General features: G+C 48.2%; 1 protein-coding gene across 1 annotated transcript in view; it reads left to right on the top strand.

The window, feature by feature from the left end:
• The first annotated feature begins 5,499 nt into the window (after positions 1-5,499).
• RNF152 (ring finger protein 152) overlaps positions 5,500-22,527 on the top strand; it is a 72,454-nt gene continuing 55,426 nt past the window's right edge. Inside the window, exon 1 of the mRNA XM_042962337.1 lies at positions 5,500-5,558. The gene's annotated coding sequence lies outside the window, so the exon portion shown is untranslated. The remainder of the gene's footprint in view (positions 5,559-22,527) is intronic.

Below are 22,527 nucleotides of genomic sequence, written 5' to 3'. Positions count from 1 at the left end.
CAGGAACCTGACAGCCGATGGAAAGGAAAGATAGGGAGGACAGTGATTGATGGGCATGGGTGAACAAATGGATGAAAAGAGAATAGGACAGATGATGGACGGGAGGGACAGTGGGTAAGAAAGGAGCTGCATAGTCCAAATCTTCCCTGGCCGATCGGATGTGGTCCCTCCAGCCCATTAGGCAGTGAGAACAGTGTCTCATGTTGATGGTACAGTATAAGGAATTCAGTTTATAATGATTTCCCTCTACTGTACTTAGAGCAGACATTAGCAACTGACCGGTGGATATGAGGATCTTGCTCAACCCCAAACTGTACAAATGTGATGAGAACACAGCAGACACCTGCTGTTGAGGGGGGTGCCTAGAGGACTTTGGTATCATAGTCTAAGGCTGACATTCAGCCAGGACGCACCAAATGGCTATATTGTTTATGGTCATCGTCCAAACAAATTGGTGGATGCCTAGGCCTACAGCTGGCTAAACATGTTGACTGTTACCCTGACTATGCTCACATAACTCTAGACAGCTGCTCTATAATGTCTGCTGTACCTATCAAAGATGAGGCTAAAAAACAATGAGTTGTCTTTGTTCAATCCATCACCACTTTTAGAAAAGCGATCTAGATGTAGTTCCTTGAAGGTCCTATGGGGTTTCCAGAGTACTTCAGTATTTTGTTCCCGAGAGGTTTCATTGTCCTTGGATCCAGAGTACCTGGCTGTAAGTAGGTAAGAGATTTAACAATGTATCCAATAGAGTACCTTTCTCACTTGGTATACCTTATCAGAAGAATTAGTCTGTCGGAATTGGCTTCAGTAGGGCCCCCAAATAAAAACCAGTTTTGAAATGTGCACCCTCTTTAGCAATCATTATCGGTAAACTTTATCTAGACTATCTATCGTTTAAGACAACTTTTTTAGACTTTTAAAAAGATTATATATGCCCCTAAAGTGGCAAATATCCCATAAGGGAAAAGTAAATTTGCAAATTGAGTGAGAAAAACTCACTCTTCTTCCCTTACTTTCACACAGACCACTGTATTTCTGAGACTTCCGGTCACCAAAGGGATGGGGTTTTTTTTTCCCCCTGCAAGCAATTCTCTGTGACACCAGCTGGGTGTCCTACAACTCAACTCCATTCTCACACTGGAGATACAGCCAGATCCCACAGGTTGAAGGTTCAGTCCTACAAGCCTGCTGCCCTGTCTCCCAATTGCAATTCCACGTGGTCACCTGAACACCTGACCACCGGTGGGCCATAAAGCAGGCGTTTATGGCCCATCACTTCCTCCTCAGTTTCAATTAATTTGTTAGAGTGGCTCACAGAACTCAGGGAAACAGTTTACTTACTGTTTATCAGTTTATCATAAAAGGATATGATAAAGGATACCGATGACCATCCAAATAGAAGAGATGTGAAGCAGAAGGTAGGTGGGAAGGCGCTGGGAGTTTCCATGCCTTCTCTGGGTGCTCCTCTCCCCCACCCCCCACCCCTGACTTCTTCATACTCCCCAACCTAGGAGCTTTCCAAACTCTGCTTTGGGGACTTTCATGGACACTTCATCACATAGACCTACTCAATAGTTAAATCCATTTCCAGCTTCTCTCCCCTTCCTGGAGAAGGGGATGTGGGGCTGAAAATTCCAAGCTTCTCCTCATGGCTTGGACTTTTGGGTGACCAGCACTCAGCCAGGCAGGAGCCCACCAAGAGTCACTGCATTAGAACAAAAGACATTCCTATCACCCTGGGAATCCTCAGGGGTTTAGGAACTCGGCATCAGCAACTGGGGGCAAAGGCCAAATATTAGAACAAAAGATGCTCCTGGTGCCTTTATCACTTAGAAAATTACAAGGGTTTCAGGAGCTCTGTGCCAGGAACCGGGGGCAGAGACCAAAAATACAGTTTCTGCTATTTCACACAAATCACTTTGGTTTAATTATCCATCAGGACGGATGATAATGTGTTTGGTTAAATATGGCTCCTTCGCTCATCACTGACAGCATGTGAAAGCTGGCTGACTGCGGGGTGCTTCTTCGATGTTTCCAAACAACTCTACTGAGGTATAATATACATACCATGAAATCCACTTGGTTTAACATTTTTTTTAATGTTTATTTATTTTTGGCAGAGAGAGACAGAGACAGAGTGCGAGCAGGGGAGAGGCAGAGAGAGAGGGAGACCCGGAATCTGAAGCAGGCTCCACGCTGTCAGTGCGGAGCCTGACGTGGGGCTCGAACCCATGAGCTGTGAGATCATGACCTGAGCCAAAGTCGGACGCTTAACCAACTGAGCCACCCAGGGGCCCCTGAATCCACTTGTTTTTAAGTGTGCGACTATTACCGTGATTCGGTTTCAAGATGCAGTTTTGACATGTAAAACTCATACGTGTTAGACAACTCACCTTCACTGTTGGGCTGGATTAAGATCTTTCGGGGTTGTAAGCATCCAGCAGGGTTTGCTTGTTCCTTGTCCTGATTCCCCTCTTTCTTTCTCTTCTCCTCCCCCTGCTTCCCTCCTTCTCTTCTGTCCTCTTCATGTGTTAGGTGCTCCGGGTAGAAGGTGAAAGATAATCCCTGCCCTCAAGGAACAGTAAGACAGTCACAAAATCCATGAAAAGACATCATCACATTCTTCTGTGGAAGCATCATCCCCCATAGAAGGGGTGTCTTTGGGGTTGTGGGGTCACATTTGTCTCAGCCCCACCCCACCTTCTCAGAGACTTAAGGGCTCAGGCCAACAAACACTTGTTGGGTACCTGTGCTCAATGCTGCGGGTATAAAGATGAATAAAAGCTCATCCCTGTCAGGATTTAGACAGCTTTAGTTCAACCTCAGGTGACTAAGCATCAGTCAGTGTTACCAGTCTGACTGACCTTGTGACCCAGTCCTGGTCTCCCGACCTTTGCCCGTGGGAAGTACAGACGCATCTCTTGGGCACTGTCCGATAAGGGCTCACTGCCTGCCCTGCTCCCTCACTTCCTGCAGTGAGCTCCTCGAAGGGCCCTCCCTGGCCCCTGAACTAAAATTTCAGATTTCTTCCCACGCAGAGACTTCATCACCCCCTCTCCTGCTCCTCCCTTTGCCTTTTCACCCTCCAACGTGCAATTCATTTTACTGATTTGTTAGGCTGTATATTCTCTGCTTTCTCTGTTTGAGCGTGTGTCCTGTGAGGGCAGCGATTCGGGTCTGTTTTCTTCTCTCTCCCGATCCTAGTCTGTACTCAAAGAATATCTGTCCAATGAACTCATGAATATCTGATCTTTATGTTGTTCCTCAGGACCAGCGCCCATCCTGATGGGTGTCTCCGTCTGGCATGTGAGGCCAGAAGCTTTGACCACGCTGCCCGCCAGCTTGCAGCTCCGAACCCTGCCCGGCCGTGGCCGCCTTGCTCCTGGACCGGCCTCACTGAACACTCCGCTCAGACGTGTCGCTGCCTGTTCCTCCCCTGACTCAAACGGTTGCTGCCTTCCCCGGGGGGCTGCCCCCGACTAGTCTTAGAACTGGCCTATCCCAGTCTGCCCCAGTTAATTAACCTTCTCTACGTGACAGCTTCACAAGACTGGACAGAAGGCAGAACACCCATGATGTCGTGTGAATTAAAATGCCAGCCAGCGGGAATGAATGAGTAAGAATGCAAGTGACCCCACACCACGCCGAATGCGCGAATCCTCCCAAGGGGTTGTTTTGAAAGCAGCTGAAAGAAGAGTTTAAATATTTTGGAATAATTACTGGTCCCTGAAATTAGCTTCTTAAAAGTAGGCTTTAAAGACCCTCGTGTATAATCATAATATTTATAGGCTAAACTTTCCCGGTAAAATATTTGGGTGTGATAACTTACCATCCTATTCCAAGCTCCTGGTCACCATCAGAGATTTCAACACTCTCGTTAGCATCTCATTGAAAAAAAAACTTTTTTTTTTTTTTTTCTGCCCTGAAATTGAGGCCGAAAATAAAGACTCCTAAAGTCTGCTTCAAGAATACCTGAGGCTTTTAAAGCCCCCATCTAGTTTTCACTCCTGCCAGGTGCAGCGAGGAACTTCAGGGAACGAAGGGAAAAGGGGTAGGAGCCAAGTGAACGCTTTAGTTAGGAGAGAACTGACAGCCATCGAGCTATAAACCTGTCCCTGGGTGACTGATTTCTGTATGTGCTTAGTGACAACACATTTGGAAAGACCATTAACAGGTTTTACTCGTGGAACAAGGAGGGTCGATTGAGTACACTTTGAATTTTAGTAGGTCATACAGGGCCCCCTCGTTGGTTCACAGGGTTTCCTTTCCTTGGGAGAAGCACTTCAATGAGCTTTTGGCAAAGGTTAGAATGGGAGTTCTTTCTTTGTGGACAAGACAGTAGGACAGAAAGACAGCTCCACTCCAGCAGGAGTGGAAAGGCTGCATATGCTCTGTTGATGGATTCAGTAAAGCCCTGGTGCTGAAGATCCGGGCAGGATGGTCAAGGCTCATCTTTACCAGAGTCATAGAATAGAGTTTTGGATCTTCATTCTGCATAGAAATCCTTTAAAAAGAGCACGGATACCCTCCTCTACGGGCGACTCCCCCTCCTTCATTCCCCAATTTTGCAGTCACAACAAGAGGCAAGAGACCAGGTCTTTACATTTCCTTGGAGGAAGTAGTCATTCTAAGCAGGGTTTCAAGGTGGAGAATAAGGTGGGCCTCGGTGGGTCGCACCTGCCATAACCCTCAGGACTTGCACCTGCCTCTTTCCTACTCCCCGACCCCTCCCAGGGAGCGAGGCGGTGGGGTGTGTGTGTGGGGGGCGGGGTATCTGTTCCGGCGTCTCCGGACGCGTCCTCCACTCCACAAAAGCAGGACCGCTCCCTGCTTGGATTACGTGAACTTTTAGGGGCAGCCCAAAAGTATCTGAGGTGACGCGGATTCCAGTCCCTCGGTCGCCAGCCGCACATTTGTCCCCGCCAGCCTCTGCCCCCACCTCGGCTCCGCTCTGGAGCCGGCCGAACGCGGCCTCTTCACACCTGATCGTCGCCCAGGTCCCCCCCTTGCGCGAGGGGAAAGACAACGCCGAGGTCCCGGCCGAGGTTGGGCACTTGGGGCGTGGCCAAGGGAGCGCGCGAGCCAGCGTGGGCAGCTCCGCGCTCGGGGTGTCGGTGTGGCAGGCGGGACTGACAGACGCACGTCCCCGACCCGCCGCCGCGGGGGCGTGGAGGGGGGGGAGGTGTCGGAGGAGGTGGAGCCGCCGGGGAGGGGCGGTGCCGCGGGGAGCGGAGCCCGGCCTCCCGCCCCCACCCCCTTCGGTGCCTGGGTCTGGGCGGTGACACAAAAAGCTCCCGCTCGGAGCCGAGCGCCTGGCGGCGGTGTCCGACCGGGAGCGCCGAGCGCGGCGGGCAGGTGGGGCGCCTCCCGCAGGGTCGAGCCGGGGGCAGGGGCTGCGGGCGCCGACGCCGCGCCCCCCGCGCCCGCCCCGCAGCCTGCCGCTGCGCGCGTCTGGCGGAGCGGGTGGCGGGCGCGCCGGGACCACCCCGCGATGCTACCGCTACCGCCGCCGCCGCCTCTGTAGGGAGCGCCCGAGCCCGCTGCGGAGAGAGGTCGGTGACTTTCGGTTTGTTTCTCTGCCCTGGCCCTCCCGGGTCGGGGGCGGCGAGAGGGGCGCGAAGGGCTGGATGTCTTCGCCCCCACGGCGGCCGCGCCCGGAGCCAGGGAAGCGGGGAAGGGGAGCCGCCGCCTGGTGTGTCGGGGGGCGCCTTTTGCACAGTGGATGGGGGGAGTCGGGCCGCAGGGGTCCCGGGAAGGGGAGCGCGGGCCACAGCGGGGCGGCCCCCGGGCGCCGGGGACGGGGTCCCTGGAGTTGCGTGTCTCCGGAGCGCTGGCGGAGTTGGGCTGGCGGCTGGGGCGGGGGAGCGGCGCTGTCGGCGGCTCCTCCGAGTCCTCGGATGCCCCCTGGAGCTCCGGTCCGAGGGAGCGCGTCTCGTGCCCGCGCCGCGCGCGCCCCTGAGGGTGCACGTGCGCGCGCGCCCCAGCGGCGCCCCCACCCCGCACGCGCCCCGGGATGGTCCCCTAGCGAGCCCCTGGTCGAGCGCGTTGCCCGCCCCCCAGAAGTTGCCCTCGCGCGCCACTCCGCCGCCCCGGAGCCCCTCTCGGGAGGAGAGGGAGCAGTGGCGGGCCAGATGTTGGGGGGTCTTTTGTGCGGACCCACGTGCCTGGGGCGCCTGCTCCTGGAACGGCAGCGGCAGGACAAAGCAGGCTGGACGCGTGGGACGCTGCACGCGAGGCTGCCGTCCCCGAGCCCGCCTAGGGTGGGGGTGGGGCGGGGGGAGCGCTGCACGGTTTTGGAAAGAGTAGAGAAATCGGCTGAACAGAGTGACAGTGACTTGATGAGGTGGCGGACAGGGGCGAAAGAAAGGATGCTTGTGAATGCAGCGCCGCTGTGTGTGTGTGTGTGTGTGTGTGTGTGTGTGTGCGTGTGCGTCTGGGCGGGTGACCGGGCGCCCCGCATTCCCATATAACCTGGTTTACTAGTATATTTTGCTAGTGTGTGTTTGCCCCAAGATGTTATTCTACGCCTTCTCGTCTTTCTTTCCTTTTGAGGGGTTACGGTTGCTGGTGGAAGCTGTGCCACCGGGGAACTTGGGGGCGGGGGAGACTGCAGCGGAGTGGGGGGAGGGGGGTATTTATCCTGTAGAGACAATTAGGGAGCGTTACGCCCCCTCCGCGGCTGGCGGGCGCTCCACGCCTCCGCCGCCTTCCTCCACCTCCCGGTGCACCCACTCCACCGCCGCTGGCCGGGGAGGGTGCTCGGATTTCTTTCTCTGCTGCGCGTATCTAACCCTTACTGCATGTATTTCACTGCAGGCTGAACAAAGCTCAGGCTCAATTGTGCTTCCTGCTTGTCAGCCTCTTGCCTCCCAAACGCGTACCGTTTCCACTTGATGTCATCATGCAGAAGGGGGTGAAAGGGACTCGGTGACAGATGCAGGTAACCCCCAGTAGTCTGGGTAGCCGCCTGGGTGTCTCTGGGTCATTTGGGCCAGCAGTGTTTGCACGGGGCTGTTTGGGTGGTTTCTGCATCCATTCCTTTGCTGTCTGTGTCGAGGAGCCTGGGGGCTGCTGAAACTCCTGGGTCTGAGAAGGAAATTGCAAATGACTTGAAACCTTCCTTTTGAAAAAGTCATTGAGGGCAGGGTGCGTTTGGGGTCGAATAAATTCCACCGGGTTTCTACTGATGGGAATTTTGATAGAATCAATACATAGACAGTTGTGTCTGAATGTGGGGTTTGGATATATGCCTGCTTTCTTATCTGTAGTGATACATTTTGGCTCCAGTCTGGTAATGGATATCGCTTGTTGAAAAGGTATGGCTGGAAGGCCGGTTATAAATTTGACCAGTGCTCAACTAGGGCATTGGTCAGATGTAGTAACCTTCTTACGAAATAATGTCTCTCCTCCAAGCCTTCATTGTAATAGTGTTTGCAATATCAGGAGGGACATGCCAGCAGTAAGTTAACTGGGAGGTGGAAGGGAGGGCAGTTGGGGGAGCAGAAAAAGAACAGAGAGCCGGGAGCGTTAGTTAAGTTTCCATTTACATAGCCATGAACCATTAGGCTCTCGGTCTGCATTTTATCTTTAGGTCGTTGGTGCTTTTCCAAAAACTCTGGCCGGTACCTTTCTTTCCAAGGATAGTTCTGCTTCGATGTCGAGCTAACGAAATCTGGGGTTATCTCGATAGAGCTCCATGAAAAGGTAACCTTCAGACATACCAGGACACCTTGGCACTGGCATTGTCTCCTAGAGGGCAGAGTCCTGGCATCCTGCACGAGGAGCAGAGAATAAGAATGGTGATGGGGGTGGACTCAAGGTTTATCTTGCCGGGAGAAGCGATTGCGGAGGGCCACGGGCTCCTGGTGCTCTGTCTTCTTGCACTGCAGCCACAGTAGTGCCGTGGCTATGGCAGCCTCTCTCGTCACCATTTCCGCCCCCAAACCCACAGAAAGATAAAATTGAAAAACTTGAAACATGTGTCATTCACCTCTAGGGTAGTTGTGTTTTGAAAGGGGACTTTGAAAAAACAGGAGTGGCACTGGCATTGATCCCTATACTCAGAGCATCCAGGAATCCCTGGGAGAGGTGAGGGAGTTATCTGGTCTCAGCTAGAACAAAGGCCACCGCTTTGGGAAGATCAGATTTGTAATGGTGTTAGGATAGAGGTACTTTGACAAGTAATTTTAATGTCAGCAATAATGCAGGGTGTGTGCTGTGTTCCAGCAAGAGGAAAAGCCACGTGATGGGATAATAGGGAGTGTTAATAATGCAATAGAAACAAAGGGTGTGGTTTTTTTTTTAATAGAAAAAATAAATACCTCACACACAAAATTCCCCATGGGAAGACCAGTTGCCTGCACATGTAAATGCACGTCCAAGAACAAAGATAGCCATAGTGCAGTGTTAGGTTTCCTGTGGTTTTAAACTGTGTGCGGTAATAAGTCATAATAAAGTGTTGTATTGATGCTTATTTTGGTTTTTCTTTTTGTAGGTGGAGGCTCCCTGCCCCCAGATGTCTGCAGTAGTGTTTAGCTGTAGGCTGGGGGAGCCCTAGAAGGTTATCAGACCAACCTTTGCGTCCAGTGCCCGAGTCCTTTCTACAATGTTCATTTAATTCATTCAGCAGATGTTTATCAAGCACCTGATAGATCATAGACTGTGAAAGATGCCAAGGGGTGGGGGCGTGGGGTGACTGGAGACATAAAAATGAACCACCTTCAGGGAGCTTCTCAGAGACCTGATTCTGATTAAATTCAAAGGAAGCTAGAGAGAGAGGAACAAAGGGTGGTATTGGACTGCTGAGGGACTATGATCATTGAATGCCTCTTTCATTGGGGAGATCACTACTTCATAAGTGACCGGACCTGTTGTCCGAAGGTGACCTTGTCTTCAGCTCTTCAGCTAAATTCCATGTGAATGTTTAGATTTCACCATTGTTGAAAGGTCATTCTGTTTCATTCTTTATTCCCTCAGAGTTGCTTGAACCTGTCTATCCTGTCTGCACCCTCTCCTTTTCAAAGAATTACTTGAATTTTGAAACAAACCCTGCTTTTTTGTATTATCTGATTTAGTAAACAGTTGGTGGGAGCGGGGAGGCACTTTTGCAGGTTCTGTCTTTTATAAACAGCGACGTATTGGCAATGTAGGTTAGGTTAGTTGCAGTAAGAAATCACCTCCAAATCTCTGGCTAAATACAGATTTCTTTCTCTCCCATACGATGTGTCCTGCGTGGTCAGCAGGTGGGCCTTGCTCGTCATAGTCCCTCTAGGACCCAAAGTGATGGAGGTGTGACCCTGAGTGTGTGTGTGAGGTCCCTGCAGTGTGGGAAAGGAAACTCTGGAGGATCTTGCTGTCTGTATTCACGACACCCACGTCACCCACAAGTGACTTATGTTGCTTTGGCCACAACTAGTCCTATGATGCCATTTGAACCCCAATTCAATATTTCTCGCCCTGCAGAAGGGACAGCTGGATATAGGTGAGCCTCTCTCATGACCTCCGCAGGTGGTGTGGCCTAGATGAGGTTATGAAGTGTGTTCCCGTGGGGCTAGCTCATGCTTTGTAGACGTTGGGTGTTTACGAGTGCCAGTGCGATGAATGAATAATAAATATCTTAAGGAATTTGGTCCTGCCCCACCATGGTATTTACTGATATGTTGGTGTTATATATACTAATGTGATTGTCCATTGATCATCAAATAAAAAATTACAGTGTTCTCTCTTGTTGCCTGTTTTGAGTAGTTGTTTATTCTGAAGCGATAGGCAAGGAGGTAGTTCCAGGGCTAGTTCTAGGAGGTTCTGTGTTTAGCATTATGTAATAGAGAGCTGTTACTTACAGACTTTCTCTCCCTCACCATCTGCCTCTTGTCTAAGACTTCCTGAGTTTGTCTGGAACAGCCTGGGGTAGAGAAGGAGTGGTCGTGGGCCTAATAAGGGCCACAACTAAGATTTCGAGGGGGCAGGCATGTGTGTAGGGTGGCCTTGGGTCACCCCCTTGTTACTCTGATGTTTAGAAAAGGCACTTTGGATATGTGCTGTTTTCTGGTCACGGGACCACCAGAACACCGGGTTGGTGTTCTGGCACATTCGTGCTTCCATCAGCCACCACGTTGACAACGTTGACAACGAAGGTGGTCAGTTTTAAAGCCTTCCTCACCACGCTGTCCCTCAAAATGGTTGGGTGCTGAGGGGCAGGCATTGCAAAGGGCTGTGGATTAAGCAGCTGGTGGCTGGTAGAGAGAGTTTGCTGTAGGACGCGCCGGTTCCTTAAATACCTTTGTTGGTGTTGTGATAAATGCATGCATGGATTAGAATTTTTAGGATGTGATAAGTACCTGCGGCATAAGCGTGGAATTTAACAAAATAGTATTGCTTCTGGCTCAGTAATCACCTTGCTGAAGTCATTTCTATAAAGACAGCTCTCCCCAGACAGGCGATACGGTAAAATGCCTGCTGGCCCCTGAGTCACAGAGGCTAGAGGACATCAGTGTTAGCCTCAGAATGCAGAGGTTACCCTCTGCTTCCCTGGGGTGACAAACTATTGCATCCAAACGGAGGGAAAGTGGGAAATGAGTGGCGGAGAAACCAGCAGGGAGAACCAAATATAGCCCATCCGGGACCTCCAGGAGCCGAGTCGGGGTGCGTGGGGGCTGGGCTGAGGGCGAGGCGCAGACCTAGCAGGAGGGGAAATGAGGCCCTGAGAGGCTAGGCTCGAAATATATTTGGGAAGCTCCAAAACACACGTCTGTATTTTGTTTGGCCTCTTGAGCACCCGCCGCTGTAATTGCACGACGAGGGCGGCCGTCCAGGTGGAGGACACTTGCAGGGTGGAGGTGGCTCCTAGCGCTCCCGTCCCGAAGGTGTGGTGGACAAAGCAAAAGGGAGGAAGGCATTGGTCTTCCTGCTCCCCCACCCCTGGCTTGGTGAGCCACGAGGTGTTCCAAGGAGCCCGCCTTCGCGGTTGAAATCTCCTTCGGATAAAATAAGTCCTTGTTTGATGTTTAAGGATTTTTTTTTTTTTTTTCTGGATGACCTACTGTCATCGTAAGACGTAAGGCCAGCAGTGTGTGCGACTTGTTTCTCCTTTGGGTGGTCGTCGAGGCCTGTGGTTTTTCTGGCCCAGACCCTGTATGGCTGCTGAGGCTTGGAGTGCATTTTTTGCAGAATTGTGGGGTGGGGTCGGGGGGGCTCCTTGTGATCTACTGGGAGCGGAGAGCATGAGTAGGACAGGATGCCTTCTTTGCCACTGGATTTATTAATTCCTGCGTACCTAACACTCACTGCAAACATCTCGCATGATAAAAGTTATTCTGACATCACACAGGCTTCCTGGGCTATCAGACCGCACTTGCGGGGAAGGTATTGATCAAATGCAGACGAGCCTCTGGTGGAGGCAAAGTCAAGATGAGGTGGAATCTTGGAGGGCCGTGCTCTGTCCTGGTGTTTTCTGATTCACCTTCCATTTATAAATCCAGATAACCACACTTAATACACTCCTCCCTGAGGTTCTGTCAGCATTGATGAGGTTTTGGCAAAAGCTTGGACAGATAAGTGTGAAAATAGGGAGTATTCTTATTAATATTGAAGTTCTGCTGATTAACAGATGAACTTCTGTCCCCACCGCCATATCCCAGATGGGGACCTCATTTCTCTGGACTGTAAGAGTGGGTACCCTTACCTCCTGGCTTTTCCACCCCAATCCATATTACAAAATGCTGATACTCTCAGGACAGTAGGCCGTTTGAATTGTTCATTCCCTTGCTTAATAGGGAATGGCTTTCAGTGGCTTCTGCTTTTTGGGGACGAAGTTCTATTTTTTTAGTCTTCCCTTTAAAGTTTTCCCCACCTAGACCCCAGACTTCATGCCCATCCCTGACTTTGGCTCTGAAAATGCCACATTAGCTGGATGGTTAACACACTATTCCCCCCAAATGCTTTGCACAGCCTGTTTTAAAATTCTGGAATATTCCATAGCCTGCAATGTCCTCTCCCTATACTCTGTCATTGAAGGTGTGACTGGCTGTTAACTCTTCTAAAAAATTTAAGTCTGTCTCCTTAGCCCATCGCAATCCTTCACCTCTTCCAGGTTCTCTGACAAAATTGCCTACATCTCTCATTTCATTCAACATTCATTCATTCATTCATTCATTCCACAAAGGGCACTTATCTTGTATTATCACCTGAGATTGAGGTGTCTTTTTCTTTCTGTTTAACTGCAAGGAACAGAAACCCACTCAAGCTACTTCATGTAAAGGGAGATACACTGAAAAGATGTCCCAGGATGGGAATGGGACTTTTCCAGTCTCTGCTCAGCTGGGGGGAAGGGTGAGGGATCTGGCTTCCTCCAGGGGGACCTTCGAGCTGGTGGATGTAGGGACTGAAACCAGCAAGATCTTTCTCTTGCAGGCTCCTTAGAGATGAACACTGGATGAGGTTTGAACCTATTTTGTATTCCCCACCATGTGCGTACAGCATAAGGGCTCAATAAATACTCAGTCATTGATGAATCTTTGACAGCACAGAAATGATCTCGACCCACTGCGATAAAGGAATTATGGATGTTTTTGGTCATAGACCTACGGGAAGTTAAGAAGAAGAAAACTTCTTTTTAAGAGCTTCCCCTACTTGCATTAATAATGATTAAATATCGAATCAAATTAGAGTTGCCAGGCTGCATTATACATTTCAGTGGTTGGGAAGTGAACATTCTCACTGAGGGTCATCATTCTAAGAAAACGAATTGTTATTGGTAGACTGTTTTTCGATTTTAGTTTGTCTGCTTCTTCCAAAACAACAACAAAACAAACAAAAATGTCTTCTCCTTTGTGACATATAGCAAGCCGTGTTAGAACTTTACATCCCATAATCTCCAGGCCACCCCACAATCTCAAGAAATAGACTGTGCTGTTTGGGTTGGACCTTAGCGGGTGACAGTTGTCCACAGCTGGCTACCATATCTCCCTTTGTAATTAGCTTTTAGCTGTAAATGCCTTCGTGATGGACCTCTGGTTTGCCTCGCCTCTTTTGATTTTGGAATACTCATTCACATGATAGAAACTTTTGTTTAACACTTGGAATGCTTGATCATTATGGATAGCGTTATTATGAAAGAGGAAATGTGTTCAGCTGCTTGAGGAAAATGGCCAGGAATACATTGACGTGAAAATAATGTTCTCCGTTTGAGGGATAATGAATGGAGCAGAGATAAATGTCTCAAAAACAAAGTGTTTGGTGTGATATTCTCTTCCATTTGTGTTGCTCTAGGTTAGGGTTTGTAAACTGCTTCCTTGCAGGTTAAAAGGGGTTGGAGAAAAACGTGGATAGATCTCTGTACCTTGTCTAGAGAATTTGCCCCTTTGTTGCCTGAGACATAAGGATTATGGTTATTTTAAGTGAATAATAGCTAATTCAACCATACAGGTAGAGAGCCATCCTTATCTGGGGCAAGAACTTGTCCATCCAGTCCTACTTCATCAGGCTAACATGTAAGAAACCGAAGATAGGAATCCATCTATTCACCTCTGGTGATGGGTAAAATGGCATTTGAAACACTGAGAATCAGTGACTTAAATTTTTTTTTTTAAGGTTTATTCATTTCTCAGAGACAGAGAGACAGAGTGTGAGTGGGGGAGGGGCAGAGAGAGAGAGGGAGACACAGAATCTGAAACAGGCTCTAGGCTCTGAGCTGTCAGCACAGAGCCCAATACGGGGCTCGAACTCATGGACCGCGAGATCACGACCTGAGCTGAAGTCAGACACTTAACCGACTGAGCCACCCAGGGCACCTGGGCATGAGGATCAGTGACTAAACTCCATGTTAGATATAAAATTGTGTATATTAATTTTATTCAAATACTCAGTGCCTGCCATTTGCTGGGCACAATTCTGTACAATTCTAAGTAAAATCCTTGCCTTTCCTTAGCTTAATGTACAAACTTGTAATTAATTTGGTTTTCTGCCTTTTATTTTTTGTAATGGTAAAGCTAACAGGGGACAGAATAAACCAAATACATCTGATACTCTTGATCCCTTACCATCCATACCCACCTTACTTGATCCTAATTTAGTTAAGTGATTAAAAACATAGAATTTTTGAAGCAAGATGGATTTGGGTTCAAGTGTTGGCTGTGCTGTAATGACTTTGAGTAAATAAGGTCTGACTGGGCCTTGGTTTCTTCATCTGGAAAATGGAGGGACAGTCAATCTCATTGACTTATTTAAGAGTAAGTCAGATCATTTACATAAGGTGCTTAGCGTGTTGCCCTGTGCATTGTAAACACTACATAATGGCGGCTATTATTAATGTCTGTTTTATTTAGCATCTACCATCCACCAGTCTTGGTGTTCAGTTCTGGAAATCTCAGGATGAATAGTTGCGCTCTGAACTGAAGAAGCTCGTTAACCAGCCAAGAGGATAACCACATCTAAGTAACTACGGCCTTTGGCATTTTTATGAGGATTTGCTTTGTATGTCATGTCATTGGAGTCTTGTCATTGGAGTCTTGTCATTGGAGAGCCTCTGTAAAGCTTTGCTTAAATGATGTGGGGTTTAAACGGATAGGCCTTCTCAGTGGAAGCTGGAGGAAGCAGGGAGGCTGTGAGACCACCTGCAGGGGACTCAGGCTTTCCGTAAAGAGCACCAGACACCCTTCCTGTGGTCTCGCTCCTCCCAGGCAAAGCAAGGGTCTGGTTTCCTAGGGTCTGGTTTCCTGGGATGTAGGATGACACAGTGACTCAGCTTGGCCAGGACTAAGAGGATGCCCAGGTTAAGGGACTTTCTGTTTTAAGACCAGAACAGTTCCAGGAAACCTAGGATGAGTTAATCACCCTACTTAGGGGTCCTGTCCTGGTTCTGTGACTGTCTTAGCATCCTGAAGCAGGCTTTGGGGACACTTCACATGGTTACAGATGCAGCCATCCTCAGAAAGGAGGTAGGAGAGAACAGGACAGGATAAGACTGCAGAAGGCCAGCGTGGCTTTGTCAGTCGTTTTATTTATGGATCTTTTTTTGGAATGGGATCTTTATTATTATTATTGCCATCTTTATTAAAGAAGAGATCTCTTTAGCACAGGCAGGAAGGAAAACTGGACTATACAACATAAAGGTAAAGTTAATGGGATCTTTTAAAAATGCTCCACAAACCACGGTATTTGCTGTGCCTGGTAGGGTTGTTGCACAGGGCTTGGGGCACCGTTGACATTCAATAAATACTTGTTGAGGGACTGGTGGAGTTTCATCTTTGAGAGCTGGGTTCCAATTCAGGGCTGGGTTGCTGATCTTTGTAGGATTTCAGTCTGGGCCCTTTGACAGCTGATTTGAAAATGCATACACCTAGATCTGCTCTGGGTTCCTTTGTTGTGCAGATAACTCGTGTTTTTATGTATGAGCTTATGTTCTTCTTGCCTGTTTTTTTTTTTTTTTTTTCTTCTTGGTGGAACCATGTGACGCTAGCTGATGAGTTGCCGTGTCTTTTTGTTTGCAGCTAAGGATGCTTCTGGAATGCGCACATGTTGTGAACATAACAGGAGTGTGATAGGAGTGCTTGTGTGCACAGTGCCCAGTGCTACCCTCCCAGAGTTGAGGGAGAGATTTCCCGAGGAGTCTGTTCACTCCAGCGGCGGAGGGGAGGGGAGGGGGGATGTGGGGGAGGTTTGGGGGGTGGGGTTGGGGGGCGGGAAGGGAACTGGGCCACTCTACTGAGTGGAGATAGCTGGAGCCTGGGCTCCAATTTGCCGACATTCCCTCTTCCTGAATCTCCATTACTAACACATGGGATTGATGGCAACCGATAAGGCCCTTGGATAAGCCACAGATTGTTCTAGTCTTTAGCTGATGCCTCCAGTGATAACCCTTTGTGTTCTGTTTCTTTTTGGGAAGTGTAACTATTTATCTGGGGATGTTAGGACTTGCAGCAAATTGCCAGAAACAGTAATTAGCTTGGTAGGTCTGCAAAAACCCCATGCACATAGCACCTGAGGGCAATTGCTAGACATTGACGCCTCAGATTCCTGTGTAATCACTTCGTGCACTGAGAAATCGTATTCATTTATGTTCCTGATAAGCTAGATTTCTTCCTGGGCTATTGCTTCACCTGAGAAAAAGGTAAATGGTTTGTCTATGGAAGGGGAAACTCACAGGCAAGCAGAATTCATTTTCTAAATTGCCTTTATTTCTACACACGGATGCTAAATATTAGTTGAGAGAGTTAGTGTTTCTTTGCAGAATCACCCACTTCCTTTTTTTTTTCTTCCAACAGTGGAGTCAGAGCTATCAAAAACAAATCGTTCACACATCTTGAGTTATGTCAAAATAATAATACACAAGGTATTTGAGAATCGCATCTTACCTCAGTCATTCATTCCTACAAGGAGGTCTTTGATTTGCCAGGAAAAAAAATGCCTTCACCAAGGAGTTAAAAAGAATATGTTAGATTTTCCCCCAGATTTATTACATCTTATTTGTGGAACCTGTCCGTGGAGAGCGCCAAACCCTGTCTTTAAGTTGCTCCTTAAAATAACACCCTCAGGAATCAAGGCTAGTCTGGAATGGAAATTGAAAAACGGATGCTGTCCAGACAGTTTAGAATTCCTTGTAAATTAGGAAGGCAGTGGTAATCAATTTGGAAGCGTAAATGTGATTCGGCCTCGGTTCTCTGGTTGCCTTGGCTTTCATTTTGCTCCTTGTCCTTGACTCATGGCAAAGGGCATCGCCATTAGATTCTGTTGCTACTCTTTCTAAAGGTGAATGGGCTTCACATGGATGTCCACTTAGAACAGCCTAGAAGTGGGTTGTTTTCGCTGCAGGAGGAAGCAGTTCTGCACGGGCTGATGTTCCTCTGGTTCTGGAGTTCACTTCCCTCGGTTTAACTTCTCCTTTGAGATTCTGACTTGTAGAGAAACAAATCTCTTCCTTTTATGAGGCTTTTTAGTGCTAGGTGACTGGTGTCGCTCGATATAATCTATAGTACTTAACAGCTAAATACACTTTGTTTTCCCAGAGCTGATCACAGCGAAAATGAGAAAAGGAGAGAGAGGGACAACAGTTTGAGGGAGGAAAGGCGAGTTAAAGCGAATAACGGGGTAAATAATTGTGTAGGAGCGTGGTATTTTCTAAACTCAATTTTAGCTTCAAAGTCAAGAACAACTGTTGTTTACATGGTGCTATTGGCTTCGTAATTAAAAGCATCTTGCCCAAAGCAAATTGACGTTGTTATTAATAATGCATGTTCTACGAAATGACATGGACGTTTATCAGATGCTTCCCTTCCCAGACTGTGTGGGATTCCACAGTGTGTGGATTGACAACTGAAAGAAAGTTGGGGGGCGGGGGATGGAGGAGATACCTATAGAGCAGAGGTGACAGATAATGTTTATCATAGGCTCCAGGCACAGCCCTAACTGCTTTAAGCATGCTCTCTGAGAGGCGGTAGATCCTGGAAAGTTAGGTGTCTTGCCCAAGGTCACCTGGTGAGTTTATGTCAGAGCCGAGTTAGGCATTTGTGTGCTCTGTGCTCTGATCCACAGCCTGGGAGCCGCATTCACAGTCGAGATTTGGGATTGAAAAAAAAAAAATGCGTTAATGCTTTTTTAAAAAATGAGTTTGGTGTAATATAATTTAAAAAGAGATCTGACTGCTGTGCTGTTCTGTCTCTGGGAACCAAGATGGATGATTTGGGTTCACATCTGCCTCAATCAGTTTGATGTTGACTTTGAGGCCGCATGGTTTGGAGAGTCGGTGATGGGATCTGTTGGGAAATTTGCAGTGAGATTTCCAACTGTTATCTGAGCTTTGCCCTGTGCTAACAAGTTTCTATGTAGTTTGGTGGTGTGAATTGTTTCTTGAAGGGCCACTTGACTGAGAGCCAGTGCGTGTATCTGGGAGCTTAAGACTTTCATGAATATGCTACTAAAAACATCGTTTGAACAAAAAAGCATTTCTTTTTTTTTTTTAAAGGTATTTATTTATTTATTTTTAATTTATTTATTTTTGAGACAGGGAGAGACAGAGCATGAACAGGGGAGGGTCAGAGAGAGGGAGACACAGAATCTGAAACAGGCTCCAGGCTCTGAGCTGTCAGCACAGAGCCCGACGCGGGGCTCAAACTCACGGACCGAGAGATCATGACCTGAGCCGAAGTCAGCCGCTTAACCGATTGAGCCACCCAGGCGCCCCCCAAAAAAGCATTTCTTACAACCCCTTCTCCCCTGGTTACTGTTCTGCCCAACACCAAAAGGGGAATAGATCATCTCCTTTCATATCGCCATTCCTTTGTTCATATAGTTTCCTTGTCCTGGAGTGCCTTGTCTGCCTGTCCCCCCACTGCCCCTTCCCACTAAACACCATGTCTGGATGGAAAGCTTTAAGTATATGCTTGCTTCAAGACTTCCTACTCATTCCGCCGCCTTACGGATTCTCCTCCAGCTATCTCAGGAAGAAGCAAGAATTAGTTTTCCTTCTATTTGTTCTTCGTTTTTATTTTGTTTTATTTTAGAGAGAGAGGGGGGAGAGAACCTTAAGCAGCCTCCCTGCCCAGCACAGAGCCCCACACGGGGCTCGATCCCATGACCCTGGGATCATGGCCTGAGCTGAAAATCAAGAGTCGGACACTCAACCGACTGAGCCACCCAGGCGCCCCCCCCCCCCCCGTTTGTTCTTTGTAATCCCACTTACCTCTGTGTGTGATAATTTTGTATGTGGTTACCTCCCTGCTCCACTGAGAATTCTCTGACTGCAGGGACCTTGTCTCGTTCAGGAGTCTGGATGAATGGACGAAAGGATGAACAAGTGAATGAACAAACTTGATATGTGGATATGTTGGGCTGGATTAGAGTGTATCTCCGTGAAAAATGGTGGTAGACCTGAGCATTGACATGTCATTTGATTTTGGTGACTGGTTAGAGGCTTAGCAGAATCTCGACAGTATTGATATTCGGGACTGGGTAATTATTTGTTGTGGGGAAACTGACCTGTGCACTGTGGGGTGTTTAGTGGCATCCCTGGGCCCTGCCCACTAGATGCCAATTGCCTCGTTGTAACAATCAAAGATGTTTCCAGACATTTGCGATCTTTCTGGTCGTCAGTCCAGCTGCAGGGAGAGTGGGGGAGAACCGTGAGGCCCCAGGGTATGATGGAGCCATGAGATCGAAGAAGCCTGGGTCCTGAATGACTGAGTAGAGTAGAACCTCCCTTAGCAAGCTGCACTGGAATGCAGTGTGAAGGAGCGATGAAACCATTTATTGCATTAGGCCAGTGAGATTTGGGGGTGCTTTATTCAGGCAGGCAGTCCACCCTGCCTAACCTTCCCTGACATTTGGCTGAAGAGACCTTGTTGGAGCGCCCATGCCCATGTTCCAGGTAGTAAGTAAAAACAGACGTTCCAGCCATGGAAAAAGGGACAGATATTTTTGTTTGTTCTTGTATAGCGTCAGTCTTAGTGCTCTTAAGTCTTTTAATTTCTGTATTTTGTCAGAAAATGAGATAATGATAAATGTGACTTTGTTATTTCCACCACTCTGGTAATTCTGACCTGTGAATGTTGAGCTATAAATAACTTTAGTAGAAAGTAATAAAACATCAAATGTCCTAGCAGGTTTCACTTCACTGTATATGTGTGTCTGGAATGCAAGCTCAAGTTGAGATATTTGTGGCAATTTATGTCTAACGCATTGTAACATTTTGGGGGGAAAAAATGACAGATGTTGATACCCTACAGCCACAGCTGTTCCCCACACCATGAATTAATAAGTCTCTGTATGACGCGATGGGCTTTGAAACGGACTCATATATGCTTAGTCCAGCCGAATGCTGTAGATTAGTGCCCAAAAGCTTGCTTATCAGACAGAATTCAGTGCATAGTTCTCGATTTCTTTTGCAGCAATTAATTGTATCTGTGGTTGTGTCTACACAGAGCCACTGACCAAAATGCGTGAGTCAAACGGTTTCGTTTGGCATCCGTCCGGAGGACAACAGCGGGGTTGTTTGTGGGAGACAATGGCTGTTTGTGGGTGAGCCCTGCGGTGGCTGAGGGCTTTGTGTTTGGTTCAGTGGTCGAGGTGCCTGCTCTGTTTGCACGGCATCCCCTCTGTGGTACAAAGAGCCACCCCTGCTGAATTTCACCCTACCTGTCAGTCGGTCAGAGAATTCCTGTCGGGAAGTAGAGTAAATGTGGATTGACGATTTTAAGATAGCAGAGGCCCCCTTTCGAGTTAGAGATCCTCTTAGGCGTCTTAACTACCAAATAGCAGATTCTTGTGTTTTTCCCCCATAGAGAACGCCTTCCAGTAATAAGACTAACTTACATGGATGACACTGATTATATGCCAGGCTCTGAGTGTTTTGTATGAGGTGTGTGCATAATTCTCTCTGCAGTCTGAAGGGGAAGGTACTTCTAATATCTCCATTTGAATTTGTCGACAAGAAACTGAGGCTCCGTGACTTGCCCAAGGTCACAAAGTGAGTAAATGCCAGAGCGTGGATTAGAACTCAGCCGCAGATGGCTCCAGAGTTTGTGCCGTCGGCCACTGTGGTGTGCTGCCTCAGATTCTTCATTCTGTTTAGGAGACTCCCTTTCTCTGAGCTGTTCCGTATTTTCATGAATCCAGCAAACATCTGTATATGATGCTTACGAAGAGTTAGTGATGTGACTGCTTTATTTTTGCATTGTTTGAGCATAATTTCCCAATTGAGCTGTCAACCGATACTCTTGGGTCTTCTATAACTCTTGGCACAATGCTTCCTTGTAAGAAGGGTACGAATGTAGCACGTTGGCTTGATTATTTTCACACAGAGATGCTCCTTTTGGAGGTCACCTCTGTCGGGGTAAGGACACATGTACACAGGGGACTCACGTGCCAGGTGGTACTGGATGAAGTGATACTGGAACTCGGAGGGGAGAGATTACTCTGGCCAAAGGATTTAACGTAGCTTCGTGCAAGGTGATGCTCTTGAAGTGCAGGTAGTAATCCAGACGTGCGGGTGGTAGAATGACATTCCAGCAGCAGCAAGGTGACAGGGGAGCGTGGATGTTGTCTCCCGGACACCAAATAATGCTTTATGACTACAGCGTGGAGGATGTGAGCCGGATTGGTCGGAAAAGGATTGGAATAGCTGGTGGGAAGGTGGGGGGACTTTGGGACTTGTTTGGTTGGAAGTCATTGATGGTTTGGAGGCTGGGGATCATGCGGGTTTGAAGCTGTGCTTTTGGAAGCTTCATCTGGCAGCGGTCAGTGTGGATTGGAAAAGAAAGCTGGGGAGACCAGCTGGGATCCAGAAAAGACGTAGTGAACACCTGCACCCCAGGAAGAGGGCCACAGGAACAGAAAGGATGCATGAATGTGAGAGACATGTCAGAGACAAATTTAGTGGCATTTTGGAGACCGGTTCAATGAGAGGTGGGAGGTGAATGGGTTTTCAAGTCTGGGGTACTGGGTGAATAACAGTAGCAACTGTAAAATTACATGGAAAAGACCAGATTTGGAGGAGATCAAGAGTTCTCTTTGGAAATGGCATTTGGAAGAGAGGTCAGAGCTGTACCTTTGAGAATAATCCACATCCAGATGGCCGTTGTGAGTCTGAGGTCGAACCGTGTTGCCAAGTGGGAGAGAGAGCCTCTGCGAGCTGGCTGTGAAGGATCGTAGGTCGAAAGGGAGGTGGGAACAAAGAAAACACATTTGTTTTCTGGAGCAGAGGATATTTGCATGTATTGAGAACTAAGAGTGACTTCATGTCATAGTGGAGCTTAACTTACATGTATTATTCCCGAATTGATTGTGATTTCTCCTAGACTTAAGATATTTGAGCTATTTTACATGCATGTAAATAGCGCATGAAGAGTGGTCCACATGGGGCCCTGCCTGGAATACTGGGAATTCGGTTGATCGATGCTCGGCTCGTCTGAACCAGCTAACTCACCTGCCCCTGGGCAAGCGCAGGCTGCCTTCCTCTCGTTGCCTCCTTGAGGATGCTTGCCTTCTCTTTTTTCCTCCGTCCTTCTGTTCAAATCCTGACTCTTCCTTTGATACCCTGTTCAAATCCCATTTCTGAATCCCTGATGATCGCTACCGAAAATGACCGTCGCTGCTTCCCTACATCTTGCAGACCTAGCGTAGGTCCCGGGGGCGGCCAGCTGCTGACTGATGATAGATGTGGGTTCTGGGAGGGCTGTGCCTACCTCGCACATCTCTGCATCTCAGGGACCTGGCTTATTTTTTCCCACCATGTTGTCACCAGCTGTTGTCATATAAACTGTTAACCTTCTGTCTCTCACTGGGTCTTCATCTCCTTAGAGACTGCAGTGATCTAACGCTTTCTTACATCTCCCCCACTATTTTGGATATGGTATCTTAATGCTACTAGTTGCTTAAGGGCTGGATCATTGGGAAGTTTTCTTTTCTCTTTGGGGTCCTGTATCTTGGTAGTTGAATCTTGTATTGGCAATTGGAAGTATGATATGTCGGTTACCACCCCTGGCTTAGCTTGTATTCTACTCAGAAGATACATTGACTGTCTTGATTGATTCT

Source organism: Panthera tigris, chromosome D3 (genome assembly GCF_018350195.1).
Source record: "Panthera tigris isolate Pti1 chromosome D3, P.tigris_Pti1_mat1.1, whole genome shotgun sequence".
In the NCBI taxonomy this organism is placed as follows: domain Eukaryota; kingdom Metazoa; phylum Chordata; class Mammalia; order Carnivora; family Felidae; genus Panthera; species Panthera tigris.
The sequence above is the reverse complement of the archived record's forward strand: the minus strand, read 5'-3'. Positions and strand labels throughout refer to the sequence as shown.